The following is a 12,426-nucleotide window of genomic DNA, read 5'->3' as shown; positions in this document are numbered from 1 at the left end:
AATATGGGTATCAAATGAAAGCTGTTCATGAATGCTTTAAGATTGAGCACTTTTCATATAGCTGGGTGACTTGGGTCACGAGATACAGACCAAAACGTGGACCCGGGTAAACTTAGGCTGTATTTGTTTAATATCGGCATAAAATGAAAGCTGTTATGTCAAAAGTATGCGGAAGCAAATAAAAAAAAAATTAAAAAATTCATGAATACCGTTTTAGTGAAAAATAAAATTGAGTAATGCGGACAGTTCTTTAATCTTCTTTAATATAAAAATTAATATAAAAATAAGTAGGGTTTTCCTTCCTGACGCTATAACTCCAGAACGCACGAACCGATTTTCACGGTTTTGCATTCGTTGGAGGTTTATAGCTAGGAAAATTCAGGAAAAATTTCAATAGAAAAGTATATGGTGTGTGAGTATCCCCCACGAAAATAAGTATGTTTCATTTAAAGTAGATGGTGCCATTGTTTAACAGCTATTCATTGTACTTTGCTCAGTTAATTTCATGTGACACTAGCGAATACCCGGCGTGCTTCGCTGCGCCTTAAAAGTAATTTTGTTTTGTTACTCCCTCTCACAACATTTGAAAATATTATTTAATATTGCTGTACATATTTGTATAGTAGGGAGATTTTTTCAAATTATATAAATACTAGCAATTACCCGGCGTGCTTCGCTGCGCCTTAAATGTATTTTTGTGTTGTAACTCTCCCCCTAAGCTCTTATGGCCTCATTTACAAAATATTTTTAAAGAACTTTATGAAGTTAGATTTAAAAAAATCGATCTATGAAGCATTGTTTATTTTTTTTTTGAGTTAATATATTTTCGAAGGTAATTAGAAAATATGTAAAGAACCGACTTTCTCTTGGAAATTTAATTTATAATCTTATAACTGGAGTCTACTATCGCACCCTTTCCTAAACGTGTATTGATTCAATATTCAAATAACGTATATTTATATAATTTGAAAAAAATCTCCCTACTATACAAATATGTACAGCAATATTAAATAATATTTTCAAATGTTGTGAGAGGGAGTAACAAAACAAAATTACTTTTAAGGCGCAGCGAAGCACGCCGGGTATTCGCTAGTTATTTCTAAAGCGATAATTATTTAGAAGAAAATCGAGTGTTGTTTAAGGTCTAATTCCAGCTGGGGTGGTTTGTCTGTTTTTCGTCTTAGTATATGATGAAACAAAAACAAAACTAGTCGAAGTCTATTGGTTTACTATAAGTAGCACAAAACGTGTTTTTCTTGAAAATCCCGTAGTCCTGGGCTTGAATCGTTCACGGATCGAAAACCATACGAAAGAAAATTAAGTGATATGTCAGTCGTATCAACTGAAAGGGATAAAGAGTGCTTACACGTACATACATGTGTCGTAATCCGAAAATGTGATTTTACGTGACGAGTGAAGATTCGATCCCCGATAATAAAGTGCTTGCTAGCTATCTACTACAGATGCATTTAAACTGTTCAGCAGCTACCCAGCCAGCAAAAAATTCGAAAATCGCGAATTGTCCGTTCACCGATTCCATTTTCGGATACTTTGACGATCCGTTTTCCCACTAAAGTGTGCGGCAAAAAGGTACGTCCGGACAAGTACCGAAAATTGTTTTAGAAACGGATGCTTTATTTTGTCTGTTTTTCTGAAATTTGTCTGATTGAATTTTTCGTTCAACGCGCTTTCCTTCTGCACTTCACAGATAATTTTTATTGTTAAAAAAAAAGTAAAATTAAATTAAGGAAGCGCCTGACGGAATTCGAACACAGCACCTTCTGGAAGCTAACAAATAGCGGCACGCTCTCTGCACGCTCCGCCAATGCCGACTACGCATGCATGCTTTCAAATGTTTAGCTTGAACCAATCAAATACAATTATTGCTTTCAAATAATATCATCTTTTTCGAACGTTTTCCGGATGATAACTGTAGTCGTTTTCTATTCGTTTCTGAATACGAAAACCACCGTTGTTTTGTGGGCATTCTTCGATCCGCATATGAATGCAAATTGTAGTCGCTTTCTATTCGTTTCCGGATACGCAAAATTGTACTGGACTGCACTGGCGGCAAAATTTACGTTTCTCTGCTGGCTGAGTATGTAAGTACATATTTCTTGTAACTTACCAGCCAGCAGAGATACGTAAATTTTGCCGACAGTGCAGTCTCCTACAATTTTCCGTTACCCAGAAACGAAAAGAAAACGACTATAAGTTGTCATTCATTTTCCTATCCGGAAAACATTCGAAACATTCGAAAAAGATTATGTTATTTGAAAGCAATAATTGTATTTTATGTTTTCAAGGTGAACATTTAAAAGCATGCATACTAGGAATGTTAATCCCGGGATTCCGGGGATCCCGGCCTTTTTAAGGTCCCAAAAATCCCGGGATTCTTGGCAAACAATCCCGGGATTTTCGGGATTTGTAATTTGTACTGATGGCAATAATAGAAACTCCATTCCTTGACCAGTGTTGGCTTATTAATTTTTTTTTTAATAATTAATATGTTTTTATAAATTTCTAGCTCATTATACATTTAACACCGCGCGATAGTAAATTTTAAACACAAATATCAATATATTCGCGAAACCATGGGCCAAATATAGTAAAATAGCGTTTTTAATTTTTTACTCTGACGTCAGTAATTCAAAAATGAAAAATTCAGACAAATGTGCTTAGAGAAGACGTATGGGTATCAAATTAAGGCGGAAATCCTGTATAATTTAAACAGATTCAAGTTTTTGGTGCAGAAGGACTAGTAAGTAATTAAAATGTCCTTTTAAAATTATTTAAAATTTATCCTAGAAATTTCGCAATATTTGTTTTTGAAAAAATTATATGTTAGGGACTTATATAACCCGATAAAATCCTCGTATTTCGTCCTTCTAACTTTATCCGCTTAAAAAATTACCTATTCGTCCTTGTGAATCCAAAAAATTAAAATTTTTTTTAAATTCTAAAGAAATTTCCTCTTGCACTTGGTACCCATATTTTTATTCTACGGGTACATTCCACTGAATTTTTTTTAACAATTTTTGGAATTAATCATATATTTAAAATTACAAAATCCTTTAAAATAATTCCTGACGTCAGAATGAAAAAATAATATAAAACGCCACTTCAAATAAAAAGTTGGTTTCAAACCCATTTATTTATTATTTATTTTATGGTAGGAGAGCTTCTCAAACAATATAGAAGCAATTTTTTCGATTTAAGTTGGTGAAAAGTAATGAATATCTAAATCCGGGGACTAATCCCGGGATTCCGGGATTGTGATAACGACGTCTCGAAAATCCCGGGATCGCAAAAAGCTGAAAGATTAACATCCCTAATGCATACGTAGTCGGCAGTGGTTGAGCGTAGAGAGGAGTGTGCCGCCACTAATTGTTAAATTCCAGAAGGTGCCGGGTGCGAATTCCGTCAGACGCTCCCTTAATTTTATTTTATTTTTTCTGGACCACGAAATAGCATATGTGAAGTGCAGAAGGAAAGCGTATTGAATGAAAAATTCAATCAGACAAATTTCAGAAAAATCAAAAAAGGCTTGGGTTCTTGTCTGTGCATACATTTCGGCCGCACACTTTAATGGGAAAACAGATCGTCAAAGTATCCGAAAATGGAATCGGTAAACGGACAAAAACCAGCACATTATACACTTTTTTCCTTTTTCGGGTCGATTTTCAGATTGTTTGCTGGCTCGTTTACTACTGCACTGCTGGCGTTTACACCTGAGTATATAGACACATGTAGGGTACATATTATATCCTATAAATAAGCGCTTTTTTACGCATTGTACAAGTGTACGTATCGCATACCTATGTAGATCTAAAGTGCGATCAACTAAAAAAAATAGGACTATTTTTATAATAAGGGTAATTACAATTCGGTGCATATTGTCTTGCATTAGCATATTTCGATACATTTGCAAATTCACAACAATAAAATGCAAACAGTTGCCATTGTGACAAGCACACCATTTTCAAATGCGCCGAAACGTGCTAATGCAAGATCATATCTACCGCATTGTGATTACTAGGGCTCGGAATCTCATGCAAATGTATGTTTTTATTAGGCATCTTCAAATGGAAATGATTAACATATCTTTACGAATCATACAATTTCCTTTAAAATGGCATTCAATCGTTAGTGCATATATTTGCATATTTTGCAGTAAATGCATGGGTTTGCATATTTTGCAAATAATGCCTGTTTTTTGCATATTTATTGAGCATATTTTACAATAAACGCATGTAGTAAAAAAATCTGTGTATAAAAAAACTGCCTATAATCTTTCCCAAATATTCATCAGAATATCTTCTCGGATAGTCAAGCGGCCATTTAGGCATGCTCTTCTATCCCTGTTAGGACTATAGCTGAGAGCTGGCCTATATCTCTAATCACTACGAAATTACCCCAATATAGGTCCCAGGACATAGGGACATTTACGGAAACGAGGCAGCGGACGAACTAGCAAGGTGCGGCTCCGCACTGAATGTGTCCCAATGTGATACCGAAATTTATTACTTGAAGGCTAAGAAGAGGCGGATCCGTAAAGGATGGTATAGTATCACCCACTTAAATCCAAAACTTTCCTAGGAATGAGCAAGGAAGATACCTACAAACATACTGCAGTGCACACAGGGCACTGGCCCGTTGGGATAGATTCCGAAAGGATTGGATTGCCCTTCAACAGGTTTTGTCGCAGTTGCGATGACCCTGGCGCAAAAGAGACAGTTCAACACTTCCTGTCCAGCCCTCCCAAGGATGACGCTAAAGACACTCGGAATGTTTCAGAGTGCAGCTGCCTCTCTCTGTATGACGCGTCATGACGTACTGAAATTCATTAAAGCCGCCAAGTGGCTGTAGGTTGCACAAGTTGTGGAATCAATATGCCAAACTTGCTAATTGCTTGTCACCAGGGTAACCAACCATTCATCTGAATCACTATTAAACTGCCAATGTTTCCATTTACTCAAGATTGTAACTGTATGCTTGATTATAAACTAATTGTATACCTACATAAATACGTATTTTATTTTAAATTGAATTGTTTTCGTTATTTTGTTGTTAAAATGCATGTGTTATTTATTTTTGTGCCGGCAATAACATATTACACTGAGAAAAAGGATTAGTTTAGACAACTAAAGATATTAAGTGCCCTAATTTTGACAATATTTGGGAACTGTTACCAAGGATTGGGAACTATAACCATGGGTTGGTAACTATAACTAAATATATTAAAGCTTCTAATATTCATCTAGGTTGTAACAAATCGTTAATTTAGTTGAAGGGGTTTGTAAACACCAAAAAATATTTCTTTGAAGCATATTTCTACAAATTCCATTCAACTTAACTTATGGTTCATAAATGGATGTTATTAAGCTCTGCTAATGCAGATAAGCTTTCTTTCAACACATGGTTTAGTCATAGTTACCAAACCTCGATTTGGATTGAGAGCGGAACATATTCATGCTTGTGAGCCAACCCTAAAAGCTCAAACAGTCAATGACGTAGCGTAGACGTAGGTTGACGCAGACACGATCTATCTTATGGGATTCGCCTGTTAACGAAAAATCACCACCGCATGGCGTTGGCGTTGCCGTTACTTCTCTCTCCCTCTATCAACAGTAAATTTGATATGCCGCTACGTACGTCAACCTACGTTTTCGCTACGTGGTTGACTACCTGCGCTTTAAAGAATGCTGAGTGTTCTCTGAGCACATGTGTGATTCACATACGAGAAGCGCCAGCTGAGTAATGCACACAGTCCCACTTATTGAATCGTTTGAATTGGCTAGTATGCCGACCATTCTCTGCACTAAAATTTGGAGACAGTCTGACAAAGCGCTAGTTCCGAACTACATATATCAGAACTATCTCTGAACCATTGCCAAACGGATGCAGAGCGGGACAGTTGAAACTTGCGGTGTAAATGTGCAAATGCTCACTACTCGTATTTACAATACGAAAGTAGCTCAGCGAGAAGACCTCCGACACAAGCCTCTTTGGTCGCGAGATCAAATCGCTGTGGAGGCAGTTGTGAGTTTTCAAATTTAATGAATTTTAATTGTTCCGAGCGGCGCGTTTTTTTACTCATTTCCAGTAAAATCCAGTAAAAGTTTTTACGAATTTTCATGTTTTGGCGTTTTCGTGCCCAAAAACTTGCAAAGTAGGGGAAATTGAGAGAGCGAAAAATGACAGTTGAAGTTGCAAGTTTTTACTGGATAAATTTTTACTTGCAAGAATTTGCCAGTACGAAAAACAGCTGATCGCATGTTGCTGGATGAAATTTAAACTAATTAGGAAACTGTTTGTGGCTTTTTATTGTTGAATTTCACAAAATAAACCTATTAAAATACAAAATATATTGTTTTATTAGGAATTTGCTGCGAATAAACAATCAATTTATCAGCTGTTCATGAAACTTGCAAATTATTACTGGAAAAGTGTTCGCGTACTTTATTGCAAATTTTTTCTATGAGAGCGAATTCTAAGAAATAAAGTTACTGGAGAGTTGCTGGCAAGTTACTGGATAATTTGTAAAAAAACACAACTAATGTTTGTTTTTTGTTTTGTGATATAAAATATGTAACAAAAAGAAAAAAACGGAAAACGTTTTCTTATAAAAAAAAGTGTCCAAAACGGAGCCGGTTAAAAACTAGTTGCGTAGTAATGCACTGGGCGACAATTGCCACCGCCAATGACATCGCCGTGTAAAACTGGACAGTTGAAAGCATTGATTCAATGAATTAGACTCTTTTTCTGTTGCTTTTTTCCACTTTTGCTGTTAATTACAAAGTTTTTCATATAGCTGGGGAATGTAAACGATCAACGATAGAAATATTAGCTCTGATATGTTGATGAAATTTTTTTTAGCAGCAATGATTTCTCCCCGTCAATTTTACACTTTCTTAAGCGAAAAATAGAGATTTTAGCGACGCAAAACACGCTGGAATCGCAATTTTAGCTATATGAGCTGTCAAAAACAGTTCATTCACTTTGTACGATTCATTTTTGTTCATCACTAAAATCTGCCATAAATCAAAAATCAAGAGTCTAGGAGATGTTCTAAAAATTGCTAAAATTCATTTCGGCGATGGAGTTTTAGCGATAGGGAAAGTTGGAATCCGGCTGCTGGTGAACATAAGCATACATAGTAATGTGTGTAAGTATGTACTGATTTTTCGTTTCTGTTTTCTGCTCCCCACTACCAAGCAAGGTCGAAGAACATATCGGACACCTACATAGATCTAACTTAAAATTCAGATCGAAAAATATAAATGTTTGTGGATCGTACAGATTCAACGCAATTACTTCAAAAACAAATAGTAGTTAGTGTATATAATCATGAAGAAAAAAAAATTTTCATTCACTGAAGGTAAGTCCTATGCATTGATTTATGGAAAAAATTGTCCTAGGTTTGTTTTTTTTTAGTTGATCGCACTTTAGATCGAGGTGTGCAATATGTATGCATACAAGTGCCTATGTACTACATAACGCCGCCTGGATAAAAGCGCTACGATTTTTAGTTATAGATGCAGTTATTTATTTAAAAATAATATCTTTCGGTTGGTGTTAATGGTTTATGGATATCTCCTTTAAAAGGTGTTCGCACGGGGCGATTTTGCGTTCAACTTTTGCTTTCAACTCACGCAGGGTTGCACGAAAAAAAGTTGAATGGCTAAATGTTGGCTGGCGACCAACTTTGTTAAAAGCGATTAGTTGAAAGACCGTTCAACCAAAAGTAGAATGCAAAGTTTAACAATGCAAACGTCTTTTTATGGCGAATATTTTGATATTTTTTTATATTTTGATATTTTTAGCCATTCAATTTTTTTTTCGTGCAACCCTGCGTGAGTTGAACGCAAAAGTTGCCTGAAAAATCGCCTCGTGCGAAAGCCTTATTAGTTTCCGAGACATTGGTCACGTTCATAAGACGTAGCTGTTTAGCTCATCTGCTACGAAACTGTTGGCAACTGTTGAACCCAACAATTACGTCTTAGAAACGGCTTGATGAATATGCTGCCAAATGAACAGCTGATAAATGTAAACAAATGAAATTGCAATAAATAGAGATAGTTGCGCCGATAGTATTCACAATTCAACGCTGAGCTGCCGCCGTGTTGAAAAAATCGTTCAATGTTATAATGAATTAAACAATGTATAATTAACTACCAAACATCTTAAAAACATATATTTAGAAAAGAGGTATTATTATAAAATATTTTAGTTACTTTATCACATCAGTAATATAAAATAGAATAAAATTGTTTGCAACTGCCACCTAACAAAGCGGCGTTAAATTTAATATAAGCCGCGTAAGTCTTTTTGATCAGCTGTATAGCCTAAGCCCAACACGTTGAGTTTAGATAGCGTACAAATTTTCCGCTGGAAAAAATGGCGGAAAGTTGCCAACTGTTGAGCTGAGCGGAACTACTCAACTGTGCGTTTCTAATAGAGCTGGGATACTATCGATAGTACCGCCACTCGATAGTTTTCGAAACGATAGTTGAAAACATCGATAGTATCGATAGTACTATCTTCGTGAGAGGTATTGAATTGAAATGCTAAATTGCTTGAAAATTAAATATTTAATAAATTTATAAAATTTATAAACTACTTTGTAAATTAAAGAGATTTGTTCAAATTTGAGTGCATCAAAAAGAACTTCTTATAGTAATAAAATAAACTTATTAATTTATGCGTCTGAATTATATATACATATGTTTGTCCCTTTTGAAGTGCAAAGGAGTGACATTGGCTATAATAATACATTTCTTATACTACATACATATTCGTTTAAATTGACAACTCATACTTATAAAAGTTCAACTGAGATCAAATACGGAGGCGCATATCAAAATCCGGACAAAGGAAATTATTAACACTTTACCATATTATAAGAAAAGGAATAAAGTACGGGTCAAAATAATAGCACCACAACATTTTTAACAGTTTTGACTATTTTTCGTTTGTTTAGTGTCTACTAATTTTTTATAAAAGTTGTACAAAAAATAAAAAACTACAAAATCATTAAAATTTCATGCTTTTTAATTCGAGTTTATATACAAATTTTGTGCAAGCGGTTTTATAGCTTATTAAAATTTTACTATAACTCAGTGTAAGCTTATAGTTGCTAAAAATTCCAATAACTAAAATTTTTTTTGCCGACTGTGTTGTGATTTTTCTTGGATAAAAAAAAATTATATAATGTTAAGAGATGTAAAGAGAGAAGTTTCGCTAAAACCAACATCGATAGTTTTCAAAAACTATCGATAGTGGCGACAGTTTTCAACTATCGATACTATCGATAGTATCCCAGCTCTAGTTTCTAAGACAAACAGCCAACGGCTACGCAACAGCTACGTCTTATGCACGCGCCTATTGAGTGTTATCAATTTTGTACATATTTGTATCACATTTTGTCGCATGTCATACAAAGTGGCTGAAAAATCGTTGACAAATGTGGTATACGGCAAAATTTTATTAAACAAAATCCTTCTTTAACTCATAAATTATTAACAATAAAAATAAAATTGTTTAAGAATTTCGATAGCTAGTATCATTCTCCGAGACTATGCATGGAGAAAATATATAGCTGTGTGTTTGAGAAATTGCATTCCAAACCTCAATCGCGATTTCCCAAACCCTTCCGAAAGTAGCATACGTACGGTGACCATAAATATGGATTCAAAATGAAGGACAATTTTTCAAAAATATCCCTACATATATTTACGTAGTATAAAAATATCAAAAGAGTATTTATGATTCTAAATTCTTAATACATTTTAAACTTTAAAAATGAATCACGTTTTCTTCATTGATATTAATCTTTTTTTACATGAATATTTATAAAAGTATAGTAAAACATATTATAATTACAATAGCTTACACAAAAAGCGGAAATCTTTAAAAGATTATTTTATAGGCAAATTTTGAGTCGTTCAAAACGAAAACAATACCCTTCTTTTTTTTGGTGTTTTTGGAACTTTTCGCAGTTATTTGTCAAAAATTGACGCCATGAATCGATGTAAACGACGAGTTACAAAGTGCCCTTTACAAAAATATATAATTTGTGCAGATTGCGCTCCATAGCATCTACATTTCTAATCCGATTTTCATTATCTTTGGCTCAAAGTTTACTGTAATGATATATCTTCTTTATCGCATTTTTTAAATAATGAAAAAAATAATCAAATGAAACTGCGTATTTGATTGAAAATCTCACTTTTTTCGCCTGTAGCACTAATAATTTTCATTGAAGTCGCCACAAGTTATATATTTTGGTAAGAGGCACATCAATACCCCTCGAGCTGTAAGTCGCTTACGTTAATTTGGAGATTTTTTCATGAGATATTGAAGAAAGTACCAAAAAACACTTTTTTGAAAAAATCCATCCATTGTCCGATAATTTTAAAATAACGAATAAAATGCGGGACAAATGCAGGACACTTGGAAAAAATCAGTACATTTTCAGGTTTTTCAGGTTTGAAAAACTACGCAGGACCGACCTTTGAAAAACAGTACGGTCCTGCAAAACCAGAACGGATGGTCACCGTAAGCATACGACAACTTTTTATCCAGGCAACGATGTGCGTAATTTTCAGCTGAGGCTTTGTGCGAGGCTACACGTACATATCGTCGTTTAAAGTACAAAACCGCGTATCAAGATAATGCAAAACCTCGTATGTGAGGTCGCATAAATTATTTTGTAGAGAGTAAAAACACTCATATTTCAAAATTGTTCTCTCTTTTGTAAAGCAATCGCATTTCTGGCTAGTATATTTCAGAACGAATGGATAAGGCTTGACCCAAGAGCTTCGGTGAGCAAATCGAATTTTTGGCAAAAATTGTCAGTTACGGGGTTTTGCAGATCGACGATACGCGGTTTTGTACTTTAAATGACGATATGTACATACATATATATATGAACATGATTTTCTCTCTCATTTTATGTCATCCTTGTGGAATGTTTTATCTATTTCTGAAGGCTAACAGGATGAACGTGGCAATTTCTACTGAAGCTCGGAACACTTTGACGACAGCAAGCGACAAGCAGCATCTGTCAAATTTTAAATACACACGTTCTTACGGACACAATTATTTTGACGACAGCACGACATCTTGGCTGCAGGACTGCAATTGTCGACGTCGCCAAATTAAATCTATTTCTAATTTTGCCGGCGACAATGAGAGATGTAGTGCTGCAAAATTTAATTGTCGCAAAATTAATCACATATTCTTGATTGTTCATGTTTTTCTTATTTACTTAAATAAAAATACACAATTTGTGAAATAAATATACCAAAATGTAAAACTTTAAAATCAGCTGTTTGCTATGTCGCTGAGGTCTTCAAAATGTTTAAGAAGCTGGCTTCAAGGCGACATTTGTCGACAAAATGATGTCGCTGTCGTTACGTCGTGAAGTTGCAGTCGTCAAAGTGTTCCGAGCTTCAAAGTGCTGTCAAACCAATCTAGGGTTTTTGACGAATTTATATAAGAATATAAAATTATTTAGTAAAATTTCAAAAATACTTTAACTAATTTATTCTGTTGATATGAAGTATGTATTTAAATGTTAATGTACTGGACCTCTTCATGCTGTTTTGTGCGCATTTTAGTGTTTTTAGTAAGTTTTTCATGTCAATAATTTTGTTATAAGCAAAGAGGAAATGTCTGCTATCACCGTGTATTATCAGAATGTCCTTTTTGCGGATATTAAAACTGCTTCCGAAAGTAACTTAACATGCAAAGTGTAACTGCTCCTGCAATCACTTTTAGACAGGGACCGAAAATAACGGTTATTTTTATTACGAGTTAAACTTGGTCAAATATTTTTGATTCCGAAATAAAAGTCATTTCCGGATGATAAACAAACCCGCTTATCCAAATTAAACAAGTTTGGTGTCAAATGAAAGAGGACTAAAATAGCTTTAGAACTTAAATGTCTAAACGAGGAAAGCCGCATTTTGAAAAATATTTCAAAAGAATATTAATTATACCATAGAACAAACCTTGGGTCAGGTATATGAATTTTTTGTATTATTAGGTGGTAACCTTCATTCGTTATTTCTGTTTAAAACGACGCCAAATTTGTTTAATTTGGATAATGGATTTGAATTATATGGATATGTTTATTATCCGGAGAGGACTTTTATTTCGGAATAAAAAATATTTGGCCAAGTTTAACTTGTAGAAAAATTAACTGTCCCTGCTTTTGGAAATTCTGAGTTTGACAGACTTTTTAAAACTACTTGCACTTGTCACGTCTAACAGCTACTTAACAATATTTTCATATACATATATGTATGTACTACTTATACATATGTACACACAGCGATGGCTATAATTTAATGTACGATTCGTATGCCGGCGAATGAATGCGGTAACCAATTAAATAACTATTGAAATAGTAATAAGAAA

At 34.4% G+C, this 12,426-nt stretch overlaps 1 protein-coding gene across 2 annotated transcripts in view; it reads right to left on the bottom strand.

The window, feature by feature from the left end:
• The window catches only part of LOC118745787 (muscle calcium channel subunit alpha-1), a gene marked incomplete at its 3' end in the record, with an annotated part of 467,188 nt that overhangs the window by 79,779 nt on the left and 374,983 nt on the right, over positions 1-12,426 (bottom strand).

The sequence above is a fragment of the Rhagoletis pomonella genome, unplaced genomic scaffold, assembly GCF_013731165.1.
Source record: "Rhagoletis pomonella isolate Grant_MI unplaced genomic scaffold, Rhpom_1.0 Rhpom_scaffold_00009, whole genome shotgun sequence".
NCBI classification, from domain to species: Eukaryota; Metazoa; Arthropoda; class Insecta; order Diptera; family Tephritidae; genus Rhagoletis; species Rhagoletis pomonella.
The sequence above is the reverse complement of the archived record's forward strand: the minus strand, read 5'-3'. Positions and strand labels throughout refer to the sequence as shown.